General features: G+C 48.5%; 1 long non-coding RNA gene across 1 annotated transcript; it reads right to left on the bottom strand.

Annotated features, from left to right (window-relative positions):
* Nucleotides 1-1825: 1825 nt before the first annotated feature.
* Nucleotides 1826-11520, bottom strand: LOC105464928 (uncharacterized). Its single transcript, XR_977154.2, has 4 exons — nucleotides 11441-11520; nucleotides 11062-11307; nucleotides 10528-10842; nucleotides 1826-2304 (listed from the first exon to the last, which is right to left on the bottom strand). It is a non-coding gene; the product is annotated as an uncharacterized lncRNA (long non-coding RNA).
* Nucleotides 11521-20854: the final 9334 nt, after the last annotated feature.

The raw sequence follows: 20854 nt of genomic DNA, 5'->3' as shown, positions 1-20854 counted from the left end.
CCAGAATCCAACTTTTAGGTGATCTATTGCTTTAGCCCGATGTGAAAAACAAAGCACTGTCTCGCTTTCCCCACCAGCCCACTGCCTTCCAAGCAGCTTGCAGAGGCAGGTGGGAGAGGCTTTAGCCCAGGAACACCTTGGACATTTGGGGTATGGGATGAGGACCACAGATGTGGGGTGGCTGGGGATGGAACTGAGATTGGCTGTGTTCCTGTCGCCTTCGGGGAGTGTGTGTGAGAGCATGTGTGGTGAGTGTGTGAGGGTGCATGAGTGTGGTCTGCACCCTGTCTGTGTGTGTGTCTGTGTGGGGCATGCATGCATGCTCTGGGTGAGGGGCATGTGTGCCGGGTGTGCACCATGTAGGAATGCTTCTCAGTCCGTGTGTGTCAGGGCTTCTCTGCATTGATCCCCTCTGGGTTTCTCTGCCTCACTGCTCCCCAACTGAGTGCATCTGTGCTTCTGCTGCTGTGTGTGGGTACCTGGCCCTTGGGTCCTTTCTAACAGTGCCCCTGGTGGGCTGATTTGTGGGAGCTTCTGCTGCATGAGAGGGTTCCAGGGCTGAGGTGAATGGAGGCCGCACAGGCCTGCTGCTTCAGGAGGACTGAATGTGGAGGCCTTCTGGGTCTGGAAACATCCTTCTCATGCTAGTAGAAGTTAAAGATTCTTCTTTCCTGGAGTAAAGACTCTCGGGTTACTAATTCCGAGCCACGATGGAGTTGAGAGTTCCACCCTGGACTAGTTCTCTCATTTTATGGCTGGGGATCTGAGACCTAGCCAGGATGGGGCATGGGGGGAATGGGCTGCTGTTGGGAACCTCGCTGGCCCTACTCCCTACCCTGAATAGTGTCTCTCCAGGGCCAGACGCTGTGCAGAGGTAGAAGTCTCAGCAGAGAATCTGGGTTCTCTCTCACCAGAGAATCTGGCACAGATTGTTCTGGGCATGGCAGGGACTTCTCTGGGAACGGGCTCCTAGAGCGTAGCATTCCTGATAAACAATGAATAACTTTTTAGTATAGTATGTTGTAAATATTGCATGGAACATATTTATACTAAAAATTATTCATTATTTGTTTGAAATTCAAATTTAACCTGGCATTCTTATTTTTATTTGCAAAGTCTGGCAACTTAGCGCTAAATGGGCTAAGAGGCTGGGGGAGAAGTAGGGAGACCCAGCCAGCCATGTTCCACTCTGGCCAGCAAATTCAGGGCAGCTCCAATCAGCTCATGCCTGTTGAGTGATTCCTGGGGCTCAGCCTCGTGCTGGGAGCATGGGGCTTACTCAGTCTGAGGCCCAATGCCTCTGCCTACTAGATCCACATGGTCTAATTCAGTGGACCTAAATGGTGGGGCCAGGGAACCAGACTGGCTTAGGATAGCTTTCCTACCGATGTGGCTGCTGTGTTTCAAATGTTAGGAGATGCTATTGTAATGAATAAAATGCACATTTGTTCCAAGGCAAGCATTGCATAAGGGCTGTTGCTATTAAAACTTTTTCTTGGCCGGGCGTGGTGGCTCATGCCTGTAATCCCAGCATTTTGGGAGGCTGAGGTGGGCAGATCACGAGTTCAGGAGATCGAGACCATCCTGGCTAACACGGTGAAACCCCGTCTCTACTAAAAATACAAAAAATTAGCCGGGCCCGGTGGCGGGCGCCTGTAGTCCCAGCTACTTGGGAGGCTGAGGCTGGAGAATGGCATGAACCCAGGAGGTGGAGCTTGCAGTGAGCCGAGATCAAGCCACTGCACTCCAGCCTGGGAGACGGAGTGAGACTCCATCTCAAACAAACAAACAAACAAACAAACAAACAAAAACAAGAACCTTTTTCTCAATCCGGAGAATACCAAAAGCATAATTACTAGTGGAGAGGGACACATTTAGGGGTGTGATTTTCTACTGAAGAGTGTGAGAATTCTAGGACTTGACCTTTCATGTACCATAAACCCCATGGGCATGTGGTGAAGCCTATGGATGGACCCCTTCTTGGAATAATGTTTTCAGGTGTGTAAAATGAAATTCACAGGGCTGCAGAAGAAACCAATGCTACTAAAATACTCTTACCAAAGCATTAAGAAAACAGCTCTGATATAGTAATATGCATGCTTCTTTATTGACACCTTAATGGTGATCATTTTAAAGTGGCAATGAATATAAATGATATTTGAAAAGACCTGCAACAACTCTGACGTGATTTAAAAATGTCTGTGATTTCGACTGGACTGGTGACAAAGCTTCAGGTTCTGCAAATACAACTGGAGATTTTTCCTACATCCATATTGAAAGGAAAGGCTACCTTTCAGCTGGAGCCTAGTGAAAACAAAGATACATTTTTTTACCATCTGAACTCATGAATGGCAGCATCATAGGAAAGGTAGAAAAGAGAAAAAAGGAATAAAACAACCCCCACATTCATGGACCCCTGAATTCTATTCCCAGACCTCTGGGTGAGAAGGGGCATCTGTAAACCCCAGGTTAACAGCATGTGCTCTCAAGGAAAACCCACAAGAGGATTAGAAAAGAGTTCAGGCAAGAGTCGCTCATGTGCAGAAGTGGGGTGAAATCAGACAGGAACATGATAGGCAATCTACACATGGGCCAGTGTGTAGGGGGCTCCGTGGCTGCCCACAGGACCCAGGAAAGACACAAAGTATGCTCCTACCTGCACTGCCTGACCCAGTGCTGCAGACCTTGGGTTAAGCATTGCTCTCCAAGGTCCTTGCTGTGTGGGCAGACCCTGTCCTTCCTGAGCAACCAGCCACGGGTTGACACTGGGGGATCTGGGCTGTTCTGGGGAGAAGGTCCTGGAGGGAAGGACTCAGGCAGAGCTGCTGACCAGGTGAGACCAGAGACCCTGGTTCGGAGAGGTGCTGTGGGCAGCTTTGGAATGAGGGGGAGGGAGGCAGGAAGGGTGGGGGGCATATTCAAGCCAGAGCTGGGTTTTGTCTTCACGGGTAGGAGTGCCCAGGATGAGATGCACATGAGAGGAAACCATGAGGAAGATTCTGGAAATCTATGCCTTTTGCCTCCTTCCTGAACTTCCTCTCTCTCTCCCCTCCTCCCACCTGGAATCAGGATCCAATTTCCTCTTTTTTCAAAATACAACTCAAAACAGATTTAATCTCAGAGGATTGTTCTGTGAGGACCTGTGGAAGCAAGTTGTTGCTGAGGTTGTAAGATAAAAATAAAAAGCTCTGAAAAATAAAAAGCTCATTCGGCACGTGAAGTGACTTGAATCCCTGGCTGCTGGTCACCTGTGTCCTGCCTGGACATCAGCTAGGGCCACATCTCAGGGTTAGTTTCCCTCCCCTGCCCCTTCCTGTCCTAAAGTGGTCCCAGTCCATGGGGACCTTTCAGAAATTACCACCTAGAAACCCTAAATTTGGAAAGGGCCTAGCACCCTGTGACCTGTGATAATCCTCACGGCAGAGGCTAAGCATGAAGATTCCCAGGCCCCTTCCAACCGAATGAATTGGAATCTCCTAGCAGCTTTTGGGGATTCTGCTGCAGCTGGTGCGTGAAGTCCACCCCGGGCAGGCCTTGTCCCTGGCTGGCTGCTTGCTCAGTGAGCTCCTGGAGGTGGTCTGTGTTGGGGGCCTTTCTTTATGCAGTGTGTCAGAGAGGGGGCTTCAGGACAGAACTTTTAAGCTCTTGAAAACTGTCTGTTGATAGCCACAATCATTCTGAAGTGCAGTGAGATGGGGTGGGGTAGAGTAGGGTGGGTGTTGCCCAGTGTGTGAGATGTGGGATTCTTTGGTGCCAGGTGACAGAGGGTCAGCGCTGATACAGTAGAATGTGTTGGAGTCGCCTGACAGGGGTTGTCTGAGACACTTCTCAGGTGGTGTGGCAATGATGCTCCTGACCTCCCATCACTCAAGGCCAACGGACACAAAGGACACAAGGGACACAGGCAGTCCCACAGAAAGGAGGGCTTTCCATTCCTCTGGAACAAACTGTGATCCACTGTGGGCAGCCTGCATTTATGGTCCTAGACACCCAAAGCCCTTCTCTTTAAGCTTTAAATTCCTACCAGGCCAGTATTTCCAGAACTTTTTGAGCAACATTATTAAACCATGGAATGTAAGAAGTCTCCTCCCACAAACACACAAAACTAGTAATTTTTTTTTTTCTTTTTGAGACAGGGTCTTGCTCTGTCTCCCAGGCTGGAGTGTAGTGGCCCAATCATGGTTTACTGCAACCTTGACCTCCCAGGCTCAAGTGATCCTCCCACCTCATCCTCCTGAGTAGTTAGGACTACAGGTGCATGCCACCATGCCTGGCTAACTTTTATATTTTTTTGTAGAGACAGGGTCTCGTTATGTTGCCCAGGCTGGTCTCTAACTCCTGAGCTAAAAGTGATCCTACTGTCTTGGCCTCCCAAAGTGCTGAGATTACAGGTGTGAGTCGCTGTGCTTGGCCAAAACTGGTAACATTTTTAGTTTAAAATTTATGTTGAGGCTGGGCGCAGGGGCTCACACCTGTAATCCCAGCACTTTAGGAGGCTGAGGTGGGTGGATCACAAGGTCAGGAGATCAAGACCATCCTGGCTAACATGGTGAAACCCTGTCTCTACTAAAAATACAAAAAAATTAGCCGAGCATGGTGGTAGTTGCCTGTAGTCCCAGCTACTCCGGAGGCTGAGGCAGGAGAATGGCGTGAACCTGGGAGGCAGAGCTTGCAGTGAGCTTGAGATCGTGCCACTGCACTCCAGCCTGGGCAACAGAGTGAGACTCCGTTTCAAAAAAAAATTTTATGTTGAAAAATGCATTAATATATGTATGAAAATTATAAATATGTGACTACACTTATCATCATATGATCATCTGCCTTTACAAAATGGGACACTATCAGATGTCAGGAATTCATATTAAGGCATGCTCAATGCATGAATGATGTTGAGAATTCTGTGATCTCTAATACATTTCAGAAGTGCTATACTGGTCTGTGAGATACTTGAGGACAAGAGTCAGGACTAGTGTCCCCTCATATCTTGGGGTGAACTGTTATATTGGTAGCCCCCAGTGAATAATACCTTTTGACATTCATGCCCTTGTATCATTGTCTTCCCCTCGTGGGCTTGAACATATAACTTGCTTTGGACAATGTAACATTGATAAGCATGATGCAAGTATAGATCTAATAAGCACTTGCTTCACATCTTGCAGCTTGTCCTACTGGAATGCTCTTGAGGAATCTAGCCACCTAGCTACCCACCTGGGTAGATTCATGAATGATGAGACAGCACATGGAGAGAGAGAGACCATGTGGAGGAGCCAAGGCACCAGATATTTTAGTGCAGCCATTTTGGACTTTCTAGGCTAACTCAGTTGAATGAGTGGCACTAAGATGCCAGCTGGAGCAGAAGAACCAACCAGCTGAGCCCTACTCGAATTCCTGACCCACAAAATCATGAGAAATATTGCTGTTTTAAGCCACAAAATTTTGGAGTGATTTGTTATACAGCAACAGATAACTGAGATACTTGTAATAGGTGTGTAATAAATGTGTATGAAATGACTGAATGGCAAATCACAATTCTAGCCCTGGTGCTAATCTCTTACATTGGTCTTGGATACTCATTAAGCCTTGATCACATCTATTTTCTGGTATGATTCCTCTGATGGTTAATCTTATGTGTCAACTTGACTGGTTCACAAAGTGTCCAGATATTTGGTCCAACATTATTCTGGGTGTTTTATGAGGGTGTTTTTGAATGGGATTAACAATTAAATCTGTAGACTAAGTAAAGCAGATTGCCCTCCATAACGCAGGTGGGCCTCATCTAATCAGTTGAAAGTTTAAGTAGAACAAAAGGTTGACCCTGCCCTGAATAAAAGAGAATTCTGCCTGATAAACCTAAAATTGGAACATTGGCTCTTCCTGATTCTGCAGTAGTCGCTGGCCTTCAGATGGAAACTGAGACATTGGCTCTGCCAATTTTGAACTTGCCACCCTCCATAATTGCTTGAACCAATACCTGATTCTCTCTCTCTCTCTCTCTCTCTCTCTCACACACACACACACACACACACACACACACACACACACACACACACGTTCCTTGACTTATGATGGAGATATATCTCAGTAAACCCATCATAAGTTGAAAATATCATAAGTCAAAAATGCACTGAATACACCTAACCTACCAAACAGCACAGCTTGGCCTGGGCTAATTTAAATGTGCTCGGAACACTTACATTAGCCTACAGTTGGGCAAAAATCATCTGGCAATATAGTAAACTGTGGAATATAAGTTGTTTGCCCTCATAATTGTATGACTGATTGGGAGCTGCAGCTCACTGCTGCTACCCAGCATCATGAAAGAGTATCATGCCGCATATTGCTAGCCAGGAAAAGATCCAAATTGAAAATTTGAAATATGGTTTCTACTGAATGTATATTGCTTTTGCACCATCATAAAGTGAAAAACATCATAATTCTGAACCATCATAAGTTGGGGACCATCTATGTATACATAGGAGACATATGTATACATACCTCCTATAGGTTCTGTTTCTCTAGAGAACCCTGACTAATATAGATTTTGCTACCAAGAGTGGATGCTACTATAACAAATACCTAAAAATGTGGAAGTGGCTTTGGAATTAGATAATGGGCAAAGACTGAAGAGTTTTGAGGTGCATGTTAGAAAAAGCCTAGATTGCCTTGAAGAGACTGTTGGTGGAAATACAAACATTAAAGGCAATTCTGGTGAAGGCTCAGAAAGAAAAGAGTTGTAAAGAAAGTTTCTATCATCTAAGAGAATACATATCATCATCATAAACAGAACGTTGGTAGAAATATGAACATTAAATGTGCTTATGGTAAGGTCTCAGAAATGAGGAGCATAATGTTGGAGACTGGTGAAAAGGCAATCCTTGTTATAAACTAGTAAAGAACTTGGCTGAATTGTGTTCAGCCAAGGTAAAACTTGGGAGTGATGACCTTGGATATTTAGCACAGGAGATTTCTAAGCAGAGTGGTGAAAGTGTAGCCTGGTTTCTCCTTACTGCTCATAGTAAAATGCAAGAGGAAAGAGATAAGTTGAAGGCATTGTTGTGCAAAAAGGAACCAGAATTTAAAGATTTGAAAATGCTCAGCCTGTCCATATTTCAAAAAAAGAGAAAACACATTTCTCTGCTTGGTACGAACACCAAAGGCCTGTCTGGACAATCACTCCATGAAAAGACTCCCACGAACTTAACCATCTCAGCTTCAACCAGCTCAACTGAAGCCGGGAATAAAGATGGGATTATACTAGCAGAAACACTTCCAGCTGGGACTAAAGAAAACAGAGAAAATAGAACAGAATGAAAGAAGGCTGTTGGACTTCTGGGATTCTACAGGACAGGACAATAGAGTTATCCAGCTTTGAACATGTGTTATCCTTCAAGAAAGGGGAAGAATGACCCCTGAAGACAATTTGGAGATTATCAGGGCTGCCACTCACACCCCAGGCCCAGGGGCATGGTTGTTTTTTCCTATTTTTAGAGAGCATGGCCACCTTCTTGGTTTCAGTGGGCCAAAATGTTGCCCAGTGCCTCAGGGGCAAGATGACTAGCAGAGCTGCAGAATGGGGTCTACCACCTAGGGTGGTGGGGGTGATCCAAAGAGGATTATTCATTCTTTTTTGTTTTTTTGAGACAGGGTCTCCTTCTGTCACCCAGGCTAGGGTGCAGTGGTGTGATCATGGCTAACTGCAACCTTGACCTTCTGGGCTCAAACGATCCTCCTGCCTTAGCACCCCTACCCCTGAGTAGCTGGGACTACAGGCATGCACCACCACGCCTGGCTAATTTTTGTATTTTTTATAGAGACAGAGTTTCACCATGTTGCCCAGGATGGTCTTGGACTCCTGAGCTTAAGTAATCCTTCTGCTTTGGCATCCCAAAGTGCTGGGACTACAGCCTAATGGACTGCAGATCTAATGGAATTTTCCTTGCTAGGTTTTGGATTTGTTTGGGATCCAATGCCCCTTTCTTTCCAATTTCTCCCTTTTGGAATAGGGATGCGTATTCTATGCCTGTCCCACCATTGCATTTTGGAAGCACATAAGCTTGTCTGGTTTCATAGGTTCACAGCTGGAGAGAATTTTGCCTTAAGATGAATCATACCTCAAGTCTCATCCATACCTGGTTTAGATATTCAGTGAGACTTTGGACTTGGAATTGATGTTGGAATGGGTTAAAACGTTTGGGGGTGCTGGGATGGGGTGAATGGATTTTGCATGAGGGAAGAATATGAATTTTAGGGGGCCAGAGAATGGAATGTTTTGGAGTGAATTGTATCTCTCCACCAGATCACATGTGAAAGCTCTGACTCCCAATGTGACCCGATTTGGTGATAAGATCTTTGAGGAAGTAATTAAGGTTAAATGAGGCTGAGCATGGTGGCTCACGCCTGTAATCCCAGCACTTTGGGAGGAAGTGGGCAGATCATTTGAAGTCAAGGGTTCGAGACCAGCCTGGCCAACATGGCAAAACCCTGTCTCTACTAAAAATACAAAAGTTAGCCAGGTGTGGTGGGGCTTGCCCATGGTCCCAGCTACTCAAGAGGCTGAGTTAGGAGAATCTCTTAAGCCTGGGAGGCAAAGTTTGCAGTGAGCTGAGATGGCGCCACTGCACTCCAGCCTGGGTAACAGAGTGAGACTTCATCTCAAAAACAAACAAAACAAACAAACAAAAACGGTTAAATGAGGTTCTAAGTGTGGGGTCCTAATCTGATAAATTGGTGTCCTTATAGAAGAGGGGGAAGCGCCACAGCTCTCCTCTCTGCATGCATGCACCGAGAGAACAGACTGTGAGAGGGCACAGTGAGAAGGAGCAATTCAAGGAGAGAGGCCTTATCAGAAACCAACCCTGCTGGCATTTTTCTTTTTCTTTCTTTCTTTTCTTCCCTTCCCTTCCCTTCCCTTCCCTTCCCTTCCCTTCCCTCCCCTTCCCTCCCTCCCCTCCCTTCCCCTCCCTTCCCCTCCCCTCCCCTCCCTCTCTCTCTCTCTTTCCTTCCTTCCTTCCTTCCTTCCTTCCTTCCTTCCTTCCTTCCTTCCTTCCTTCCTTCCTTCCTTCCTTCCTTCCTCCTTCCCTCCCTCCCTCCCTCCCTCCCTCCCTCCTTCTCTCTCTCTCTCGTTCTTTCTTTCTTTCCTTCTTTCTTCCTTTCCTTCTTTTTTTTTTGACAGAGTCTCACTCTGTTGCTGGGTTTGGAGTTCAGTGGCATGAACTCGGCTCACTGCAACCTCTGCCTCCTGGGTTCAAGTGATTCTCCTTCGTCAGCCTCCCGAGTTGCTAGAATTATAGGCGCCCACCACACCTGGCTAATTTTTTTCATGTTTTTTGGTAGAGATGGGGGTTTCACCTGTTGCCCAGGCTGGTCTTAAACTCCTGACCTCAAGTGATCCACCTGCCTCAGTCTCCCAAAGTGCTGTGATTATAGGCATCAGCCACCATATGCAGCCCCATGCTGGCATTTTGGTCTTGGACTTCCAGTCTCCAGAAGTGTGAGAAAGTACATTCTTGTTTAAGCCACCCAATCTGTGGTATTTTGTTATGGCAGCCCAAGCAGACAAATACAACTCCCCACAGCAATTTGCAGAGGAGTCATGAAGATTTAGATCTCAATTCTAGCTTTCATTGATTCATTCATTCAGCCAATATTCAAGTTCTGCTATGTGCTGGACACTGTCTACTGATTTCTACACCCACTGGGTTTCAATAGTGAGCAAAATGGACATGGTTCTCGTCCTCAAGGAGCTTAAAATCATGTGAGGGAGACATATTCATCAAATAATTACTCAAAGAGGCATAAAATAATAACAGCAATGAGTGCTGTAGGAGAATGTCGCCTAGTCAAGGAGGTCAGGGAAGTTTTTGAAGAAGTGACACCAGACCTGAGATACAAAAAGGGTGATTAGGAGTCAGCCAGGTGAAGACAGGGAGGAAGGGTTTTCCATGCAAAAGAAACAGCATGTGCAAAGAATGATTCTACCGAGGAGGAGGCTGGTGGGTGTTCAGGGGACTGGAAGAAGGCTGCCATGACTGAAATGGAGAGAGGGGGAGCAGAGTGGGCAGGGCTCGAGAAGAGGCTGGATCGCACAGGCCAGGCAGACCATGCCCAGCATGTCTTTGTCATAAGAGCAGTGGGAAGCCATTGAGCTGGCTTAACCTGGGAGTTGGCATGGCTAGATTTGCATTTCCAAAAAGGCGCTAGAGGCTGCCTTGGGGGTGAGCATGGTGGAGTGGAAGAAGACTTGTGTGGGGACTGACAAGGATGCTCCTGCAGGAGTCAGGGGAGGCATGTGGGGGCCTTGGACCAGGGTGGTGGCAACAGAGATGGAGGAAAGGGCAAGATTGGAGAATGATTTATTAAGGCAAAAAAACAGGACTTTGGTGCCCAATTGTCTATAGGAGGTGAAGACAAGAGAGGAGCAGGGATGATCTGAGGTTTCTGGGTTGAGTACCCAGGTGGGTGGTGGTGCCATCTGATTAGAGAGAGAAGATAGGGAAGACCAAGTTAGGGCTGGGGGCAGCTACTTACCAATTGCATGAACTTGGACAGGTTACTTTTAAGCCCCTGTATGCTTCAGTTTCCCCATCTGAAATGAGTGATGTGAGATGATATTTGTAGAGGATCTGCTGGGAGCAGCTGCTCCTGCATATCAAGCTTTCTGATCTTTTCCTCTGTGAAGTAGCCTGGGCAGTTGCTATTGTTCCATTTCCAAGGATGAGGAAGCTGAGTCTGCAAGACTGGAGTCTTGCCCAAATTTGCATACTTTGAAACCAGGCTTACAGGCAGGTGGTGGGAGGAGCCTACCCTCCCTGCCGGTCTGCTTTCAACATCAGCTCGCAAAGCCTAAGAGCAGAAATTATTCATCCATAAGTTACTCAGCCTTCACTGGAGGTCTGGTATGGGTGGGGAGGAGGGAACATAGTTCAGGTGAGAAATGCAATTAGGGGAGGGGACAGAGCAGAGTTGGAGTGAGCAGGGTGAAATTTAATTTTAAGCACCAAATTCATATCGTAGGCAATTTCCCAAATGTGGGCTGCTCACAAAGTTTCTTTTTTCACTCACATAAAGGCTCAGATGCTGTGACTGGCTGCCAGCCTTCCTCTGAGTGGAGATTCAGGCACCCAGGATCCTTCCATCTTATGGCTCTGCTGTCTCTAGGCCATGAGGTCAGGCAGTAGGAGAAAGAGAGGTGGATGAGGCACATCTGCCTAACATCTTCAGCCCAGAAGCGAGACACATTGCTTTTGCTCACACTCCACTGGCCACCCTGGATGGCAAGGGAGCTGGAACTGTAGTCCAGATGGGCACCTAGGGGGAAGGGAAAGGGAGTTTTGGTGATAAGCTTCTCAGTCCAGCTGTAACAGGTCAGAGCTTGTTTCTACATCCTAAATATTATACTCTGGAGCCTGGTAAAGAGAGACCTATCTTACTGGACAGGAACCTGAACTGCTCCAGGCCAGGATCCCAGGGTCCATCTGGGGATAAGCCTCTTGGTCAAGGTGGAGGAGAGGGGACAGAAAGACTGTCCAGGCTCTCCTGGGATTTCTCCAGGAGGGGAGAGGACCAGCCTTGGGGTGAGCAAGCTGAAGGAACCAGGCTCGATCCCATGCACTGGCTGAATGGGTGGCAGGAAGGCTGCTTCTGGGTACACTTTTGTGTGCCACAGAAATAGCCTCTGGCCAAGGCCAATGGGGAATTTGTCCCAAGTTTCTGAAGAGAGTGGGCTGTGCGGAGCCAGTGAGCAAAGCCTCTTGTATTGCACATAATTAAATGTTTGTGGACTGCCAGAGAGAGGGGCATTGTTGTGAACTTTACTTGGGTGGCCTCATTGAGAAGGGATATTTGAGCAAAGACATGAAGATGCTGAAACATGAGGATACTTCAGGCAGGGCAGAGGGAACAACAAGTGCCAAAGCCTTGTAGTAGGAGCAGGGGTGCTGTGTTCTGGACCCCTTGCCTTCATCCAGGCCAGAGATGATGGTGGTAACAGTGGGTAAGAGAGAAGGAGAAGTGGTTAGATTCTGTATCTATTTGGTAGGTACCTCCCTCCTTCCTCCTCTTCCTTTCTTGATTTTCTAGGGGTGACTTGTGAAGACACATGAAGGTGTTTCTACCTCTGTGCCCTTTTATAGACTGTAAGCCCCATGAGGACAGGGAATGAGCCTTTCCCTTACAGCGGGCTCAGGCACAGCTTATCCCTAGCACCTGGTTAAACATGTCTGTGTCCTGAGTCATCAGATTTCCCGGGGCTGAGCCTGGGTATATTGCTTATGATGAGAAAAGCTTTCCTGTGGCTTGGACACTCCTGTCCCTCTTCTAAAGGAACTGTCCTGCGTACCCAATCAAAGGAGATGGAGCTTCAGTGTTTTTTTTTTTTTTTTTAGATGTCTTTCTTTTTTTTTTCTCTCTCTCTCTCTGTCACCCAGGCTAGAGTGCAGTGGTGTGATCTTGGCTCACTGCAACCTCTGCCTCCTGGGTTCAAGCAATTCCCCTGCCTCAGCCTCCCAAGTAGCTGGGATTACAGGCACACACCACCACATCCGGCTAATTTGTGTATTTTTAGTAGAGACAGGGTTTCACCATATTGGCCAGGCTGATCTCGAACTCCTCACCCCAAGTGATCCACCCACCTCAGTCTCCCAAAGTGCTGGGATTACAGGCATGAGCCACTGTGCCTGGCCAGGCTTCAGTGTCTTAAGTACCAGAGAGTCACAGTCCATCCCTTCTTCCCGGCCCCGCTGTGAAGTGCTCAGGAGCTCAACAGTAGACAAGTTCCTGGGTTCTGTTTTGTCCCTGATAACGCCTGCTTGCTGGTTTCCTGGGGAAGTGACGGGGGCACATACGGCTGTGTCCAGCAGGTATCCCTGGCCCAAATCAGCTTGGCCCATGCTCAGGCAGGGAGTGCTGGGCTCTGCATTGCTCACTCATTGATGTCAGGAGCGACCCACAGGAGCTTCTGAGAAGCATCTTGAGCTTGGCTGTGGAGTGTCCATCACCCACAACCTGCAGCCTTTGTTTAACCTGGGCCCTTCCCTGCAACACCTCTTGCTCTCTGACTTTTGCAGAAACTTGGGTGCAACTGATATTTACAATCCAGCAGGCTCTCGATGTTTGGGAGGGCTCTGTCCACAGGCCTTCCAAAAGCCCCACAGTCTTGAATGCAAAATATTGGTATGGGCTTCCGGCTTTCTTGCGAATGGTGTTTTCTTGAGAATTATGTGTTTCCTGTGCTCTCATGCCACAAATTAACTGCCTTTTCACTTTTCCCACAGGTTTTATCTCTCTTTCTGTGTGGCAGGATCTCACAGTGTAGTTGTTAAAAGTGTGTGAACTGGTCAGGCGTGTAATCTCAGCACTTTGAGAGGCCATGGTGGGCAGCTCTCCAGAGGTCAGGAGTTCGAGACCAGCCTGGCCAACATGGCGAAACCCCATCTCTACTAAAAGTACAAAAATTAGCCAGGTGTGGTGGTGAGCACCTGTAATCTCAGCTACTTGGGAGGCAGAGGAAGGAGAATTCCTTGAACCCAGGAAGTGGAGTTGCAGTGAGCTGAGATTGCGCCACTGCACTCCAGCCTGGGTGACACAGCAAGACTCCATCCCAAGAAGAAAAAGAAGTGTGTGAACTTTGGAATTGGACAGATTTGAGTGGGCATTGCAGCTTCTGCTCTTACTGTCTGTGTTGTGTCTGGCAAAGTCCTCTGAGTCTCAGTTTACTCATCTGTAAAACAAAGACAATTGCAGTGTCTACCTAGTACTTGGTTGTGAAGCTTCATTGAGGTAGTAACATAATGTCTGGACCCCCAATAAATAAGAACTATTATTAACCTTAATGAAAACCCCGCCAGGTGCAGGGGCTCATGCCTATAATCCCAGCACTTTGGGAGGCAGAGGAGGGCAGATGACTTGAGCCCAGGAGTTCGAGACCAGCCTGGGCAACATGGTGAAACTCTATCTCTACAAAAAAATACAAAAATTAGCTGGGTGTGGCAGTATACACTTGTAGTCCCAGCTACTTGGGAGGCTGAGGTGGGAGGATTGCTTAAGCCTAGGAGGCAGAGGTTGCAGTGAATGGAGATTGCCCCACTCTACTCCAGCCTGGGTGACAGAGTGAGACCCTGTCTCAAAAAAAAAAAAAAAAAAAAAAAGGAAGAAAGAAAAAAAAAAGAACCCCCCCCCCAAAAAAAAAGAAAAAGAAAACCCAAAACTGCTTGTGGGGACTTTCAGTGTTGGGCGCAGGCCAATGTCCCCAGTCAGCTCTGAGGCTTGTTCCTACTTCCACCAGCCTCTCAGCCCAGTCCACTTCAGGCCAGGGCAAAATACGAAAGCCTTGCTTGTTCTAGGTCTTCGGGGGAGTCTGTGAATAGCTGAATCCATGAATGATGCCTCTGCAGGTGCCAGGGACCCACGGCTCCACCCTCACCCAGTGCGAGTGCTGCCTGCCAGACCCTTGTCAGCGGTTACAACTTCCAACTGCCTCCTGCTGCCCGAGTTTTATCAAAAGCTCAGTTGAGAGAAATAAAGTTCATGGGGGTTATTTAAAGGTCATGCATTCCATCCATTCTTCCAGATGGGACTTATCCCTGAACCAAGTCGGACTCTCACGAAGCTGAGTCATTCTTGGAGCAAAGTATTTAGTCTCCACAGAATCTTTACTGCATCCCTCCCTTATGATGGAGACTTTAAGGAAAATGGTTGAAGGAGTCTGGCCATTATGTTTATTTTGGGATGTTACTGCTTCAGCTAGTGTTCTCTGTAGGTCCTATGAGTGGAATGAATATATTTTAGGCTCCAGTTTCCAGCAAAATTCTGCATCCTCAGAGGAATTAGGGGGCTTCTGACTTATGGGCAATGTGACTCATGAAACTAATCCCAGTTCCCACTTTACTTGGGTTGCTGGGAAGCTCAGAGCCAAATTTGGCACTCATCCTTAAGAATCTTAGAGGCTCTCTTGGGCTGTTTTTAAAGGAGATGATTACTTTCCAGGTGCTGGTTTCTAATAGACGGGATTATAGTTATTATTTTGTATGTATCTTGTCAATTGCTTCAGGGCTTTAGTGGGACCAGAGTGGGAGTAAGTAAATAAAATAATCCTCACCCTGAAAACAAAAGAGGAATGGAGAATTGGCCTGGGTGAGTGAGAGAAGGAGGAGGCAGCCAGGGGGAGAGATGGTGCGGGGCCGGTGGTGACAGGACAAATGTCCCTTTCTAGGCCACTGTGGTGATGCTGAAGGGTCTGGCTTCACTGACCCAGGGGTTGTGAAAAGAGGATTTTCCATGAATTTGAAAAGAGAACTGCAGTCATTGCTCAATTTGCACTTCTCCCCATGGCCCCCAGGCTTTGGCGGGTATTTTTGTAATGTTGTGAAACATAGAAACTTGCAGTGTCTCCTTTCTCTTCCTCTTCTCTCCCAACCCAGTCACTCCTACCCATTTTTTTTTTTTTTAAATCATGTTTTGTTCCTTCCCTTCATGTGGCCACTGGTGCAGGGGCGTGAGCTGGGCTGCCCACTGTGACTGCTCCTCCATCTCTGGGCAAGACAGGTGTCCCTCTGGCCCAAGGCCCACAATTTGCTGCTGGAACAAACAGAAGAGGGTCAAGCAGTTCAGATCCTCAACGAAACAGTAGCAGTAGAGCAGCAAATACTACTTGAAAACTCAACTGTGTGCCACTTAGGAACCATTATTATTGCCATTTAATTTTACTTATTTAGGTTTGCCCTATGCCTTAGCTATGGTACATGTTCATTATTTGTTTGTGCAAGGCCCCTGCATCTATTTGTTTGTTTGTTTGAGACAGGGTCCTGCTCTATCACCCAGGCTGGAGTGCAGTGGTGTGAACATGGCTCACTGCAGCCTTGAACTCCTGGGCTCAAGCGATCCTCCTACCTCAGACTCCCAAGTAGCTGGGACCACAGGAGCATGCCACCATGCCTGGCTAAATTTTAAATATTTTTGTAGAGATGGAGTCTCACTCCAGCCTGGCCAATATGGTGAAACCCTGTCTCTACTAAAAATACAAAAATTAGCCAGGCATGGTAGCTCGTGCCTGTGGTCCCAGCTGCTCAGGAGGCTGAGGCAGAGGAGTCACTTGAACCCGGGAGGTGGAGATTGTGGTGAGCTGAGATTGCGCCATTGTCCTCTAGACTGGGCGACAGAGTGAGACTCCATCTGAAAAAAAAAAAAGAGAGATGGGGTCTCACTATGTTACCCAGGCTGGTCTCTAACTCCTGAGCTCCAGCAGTCCTCCTTCCTCAGTCTCCCAAAGTGCTGGGATGACAGGCATGAGCCACCACATCTGGCCCATTTGTCTGTTTGTCCATCTACCTTGTCCAGAGTTTCTCATTGGCCACACTTTTGACATGTCAGGTCAGATCATTCCTTTTATGCAGGCTGTCCTGTACATTGTAGGATGTTTGGCAGCATCCTTGGCCTCTACTGCATGCCACTATTACCCACCCCCACACCTCCACTGTGACAGCCAAAAATGTCTCTAGACATTGCCAAGTGACCCCTGGGGAAAGGGAGCAGAATCATCTCAGGCTGAGAACCACCATCCCCTTGTCCCCTTCCTCACTCCCCTCCCCTCCTGATAGAAGCCTCTCTGATGCATCTGCTGTGTGTCGTCTTGTTTGCACACATCCGTGCAGCTCTGTTCGCTGCCCCGTTCGTGTCCTTTGTCCACCTTTCTATTGGAGTTGCCATCTTCTTTGGATCTGCAAAGGGCAGTCCTTGTGTTTTCTGTTTTCTTTTTTTTTTTTTGAGATGGAGTTTCACTCTGTCGCCCAGGCTGGAGTGCAGTGGTATGATCTCGGCTCACTGCAACCTCCACCCGCTGGGTTCAAGTGATTCTCATGCCTCAGCCTCCCGAGTAGCTGGGATTACAGGCTACCACCACCGCACCTGGCTAATTTTTATATTTTCAGTAGAGATGGGGTTCCTCCATGTTAGTCAGTCTGGTCTCAAACTCTTGACTTCAGGTGATCCACCTGCCTCGGCCTCCCAAAGTGCTTGGATTACAAGGGCGTCAGCCACCATGCCTGGCCAGTCCTTGTGTTTTCTAAATATGAGTCCCATGTTGGTGTGGTCTGTGTTTTCTTCTCCTTTTCTGTCATCAGTCTGCTAACCCTTGCCTTACAGATGAGGAAGCAGAAGTGCACAGCCATAGCTGCCAATGCTCACACTGCTAGTAAGTGGTGAGCCAGGTCCAGGCCTCTGTCTCCAGAGCCCAGGCTCTTGACCCCTGGGCTACAGCAGTGTCCCTTCCATTCAAATATGACTTCGAAGGCAGGCAGGCAAGGTCAGGCCCTGAGGCCTGGGTAGGGAAGGGAGGTGACTCACTCCAGGTCATGCAGCTTGACAGCAGCATCGCCCAGGCCACCCTGATGTGATGCCAAGTGTCTTGGGAATTGGATTCAATTTTTTTTTTTTTTTTTTTTTTTTGGTTGAGGAATGACCAAGTGATTTCGCTTAAATGTCCAACCGGAGGCTGTGGCTCTGGTGAGAAGAAGAGGTGGGGATCTGAGGGTGTCTGTGCGAGAGGCCCCTTTGTTGGCTCTGCATGGTGCTCACAGACTCATGGTTGGGCAGATTTCTGGATTTGGATTTTCTGGCCTGGATCTCTGTGCCCTGGACCCTAGCAGAAGATGCTTCTCCCCAGGCCCAGGGGATGATGGTTGGCAGGGAGCCAGGTTTTGTTCCCTAAATGGCATTCACATGACTTGCTGACCTCAGGGTCCTTCCCCTTTCTCTTGTCTTTTTCTCCTTCACTGCATTCTGCCCTGCTTTGGTTTCCCTTCTCTATTTTCCTTTTTTCAATCTGCACAAAGCCCTTGGAGGGCTGGGGCTGACCTGGGGCCTCTTGGCTCTGGCTGAGGTTGGTTTCCAGTTCCTGGACTGTAGCCCTGGGGCTGTCTGCCTTCGAGGGCCATAGTGAGACTTGGGAGGTGGGAGGTTTGGGAGGAAGCAAGCCAGCCAGTGAGGCAGTGCCTGGAGGCTGGTCCTCTCCTGCATCCTCAGGGCAGGGCCTCTGAACCACCAAAACCGATGACAAATACCTAGTTCAGGCCACAGCCACTCCCTACCCATCCCTTACAGACATGCCTAGTTCATCCCAGATCTCTTCCTACCAGCCTCTAGATCGTTCTCAGCAGAGAATGTGGAACGGAAATGTATCACCTCTGGCTTATAGCTTCATCTTTACTTCCTGGAAGATTTTTCCACCATGGTTCTCAACCCTGAACGCTCAGCAGAATCACCTGGGTAACTTTCCAAACAGGCTGATTTCCAGGCCCCAACCTGAGATTCAGATTTCATGGGTCTGGAGTGTGTCTGGGGATTGAGATGTTGTAAAATCTCCCTGAGTGATTCTGCTATGTGGCCAGGACTGAGAGCTACTCCAAAGTGTTGCAGAAAGAGCACAGAAGGGCAGGTGGGGGACTGAGTTCGCGTCTGGACAACCCTCAGGTGGCAGCATGTCTCTCAGCAAAGCCCCTTCCCTCTCCAGGCACTGCGCAGGCACACCTTAAGGAGAAATGACCGATTTACAGAGTTTTAGACTCAGAAAGGACCAGGAAACCAACCAAGCTATCCCCTTATCCTGCAAAACAGAAGACTGTGTCTGGAGGGGGTGGAGTAGCCAGGGTCTCACAGGGCACTGGCAGGGTTGGGGATGTGGGAAGCCAGGCTAGGCTTTGGGCTGCCGCCTCCCCCTAGCTGGGCCCCTCAGTGAGTCCTCTTTAGATTAGAATGTTGGGAACATGATGTCTCCCCACTGTTTACTCGAAAAGGAGCCTGTTCTCTCAGTGCCTGGGAATGGGGGAGCAATGGCTAGAGTTAGAGGGTGTTGGTCTCAGCCAAACTTGGCAAGGGGACTTTCGCAGTGCCGCTGACTGTCTGCAGCTGTTTTATAGGCCCTGTGGCTCAAAAGGGGAAGTGTGGCTGCATTTAGAAAGTTGTCCACAAGGAGGAATGGTGGGGGTGGGAGTGGGGGTGGGGCTGACAAGGGTGGCCAGGCTGGGGAGCTTGGGGAGGAAGAGGGACGCAGGCAGGACCTGTGGACAGGGGTTTGATTTGGGGCCCACATGTTGTCACTTTGGAAACTCTTGGGTTTGAGGGGATGGAGATAGGGGAGAGTGAAGGGGAGGCAGACAGAGAAGAAAGGGGGAGGTCGGGAGGGAGAAAGAGCTCCCTGCTGCAAAGCCTGGCTTTTCTTAGGTTGGAAGCAAACAAGAAGTGTGCTGGGAGCATGCCCAGCCATGCCCATGCCCCAAAGGCCCAGGAAGGGGTTTCCTGTAAAGGGGAGCAGGGAGATGGTGAGAGGTGCTGGAAAGGGGAGGTTTTCTCACCATAGTCCAGCCCACAGTAGGCGATGTGAGAGGAGGAACTCTTCCTTCCCCCAGGCTATACAGAAATATCTCTGATATCTGAGTCCATTCAGGCCATGATAACAAAATATCATGGACTGGATGGCTTATAAACAGCAGACATTTAATATCATAGACTGGATGGCTTGTAAACAGCAGACATGTGTTTCTCACAGTTCTGGAGGCTGGAAGTCCAAGATCAGGGTGCTGGCAGATTCAGCGTCTGGTGAGGGCGATCTCCTCATAACCTCACGTGGCAGAAGGGGTGAGGGGTCTGTCTCAGGGCATAATATAAGGGCACTAATCCTTTTCATGAGGGCTCCACCCCCAGGACCTAATCACCTCCTACCTCCATCACTTTGGGGGTGAGGATTTCAACATATGAATTTGGGGGGACATAAACATCTGGACAGCCTGAATGAAACGTACCATCCATATGGCCAGGAATGCATCCAACCCTTCCCAGGGCTGAGCTGGGGCTCAGGTCTCCATGATAGCAACAGGAAGATTGCTACACAAGGCTCCTAGCCCAGGGGTTGGAGGCTGGAAGACCTCAGAGGGCCTGATTGAAGATCCCCAGGCCTCAGGTTCCTGTTCCTGTTAGTGACAGGGAGATGCACCTCCCCTGCCCTATCACAAGTGCCCTGCCCCAAGCATCAGGGAGAAACATGGAGCTCCTACTGGTCGTGGGCCACACTCCCCCTGCTTCCCTCAGGCCTACTGCTCTCCCTCAGTCACTGGCACCTGCAGGGTGCTGCTCTCTGCTGCCCCCCATGCCCTAGCCTTGTTCCTATTGTGTATGTGGGGATAGAGTGATGGGGTGGTGGAGGTGGGGGGTGATGGTACCATAACTTCAATCCAGAGCTTTCCTACAGAAGATCCTGCCTTCACCAGAAAGGTGCTTTACCAAAGCTCCTCTTCCCGAAGTAGCCCCACCCAAAAGGACCATGAGAAGAGGACCTTATCCTAACTTTGATCATATTACACTGGCCATAGAGAGCTCCACCATCTTTGGTGATAGAATCAGCAGCCAGAGAGATCTGCTCTAAGAGTGGGAGTTAAAGCAGAGAGGGGAGGCTTGCATTAATTCTGAGTCTGTGGTTGAGCATCTGATGTCAGAAGCATGACTCCCAAAGAACCTGCTCAATGTACCCTGGGGAAGAAGGCAACTCAACTCAACCCAATCCAACTGAACCCAATTCAACTCCACCCAACCCAACTCAACCCCACTCAACCCAACTCAACTAAACTCAATTAAACTCAACAAAACTCCCATTCATTCACTCTATGATTTAACTAGTATGTACCAGTCACCAACAATGTGTCAACCACTGTGCTAAGTGCTGGGGATGCTGAAGAGAGCAAATAAGACACAGCCCTGCCCTCATGGAGCTTCGAGTCTGGTAGAGGCACTTAAGGGCACATCACAGGTCTATGTCTCTATTAAGCTCATAGGATGGCCAAGGGAGGGTAGGGAGAGGAAAGGCCGTTAC

Source organism: Macaca nemestrina, chromosome 13 (genome assembly GCF_043159975.1).
Source record: "Macaca nemestrina isolate mMacNem1 chromosome 13, mMacNem.hap1, whole genome shotgun sequence".
Classification (NCBI taxonomy): Eukaryota; Metazoa; Chordata; class Mammalia; order Primates; family Cercopithecidae; genus Macaca; species Macaca nemestrina.
The sequence above is the reverse complement of the archived record's forward strand: the minus strand, read 5'-3'. Positions and strand labels throughout refer to the sequence as shown.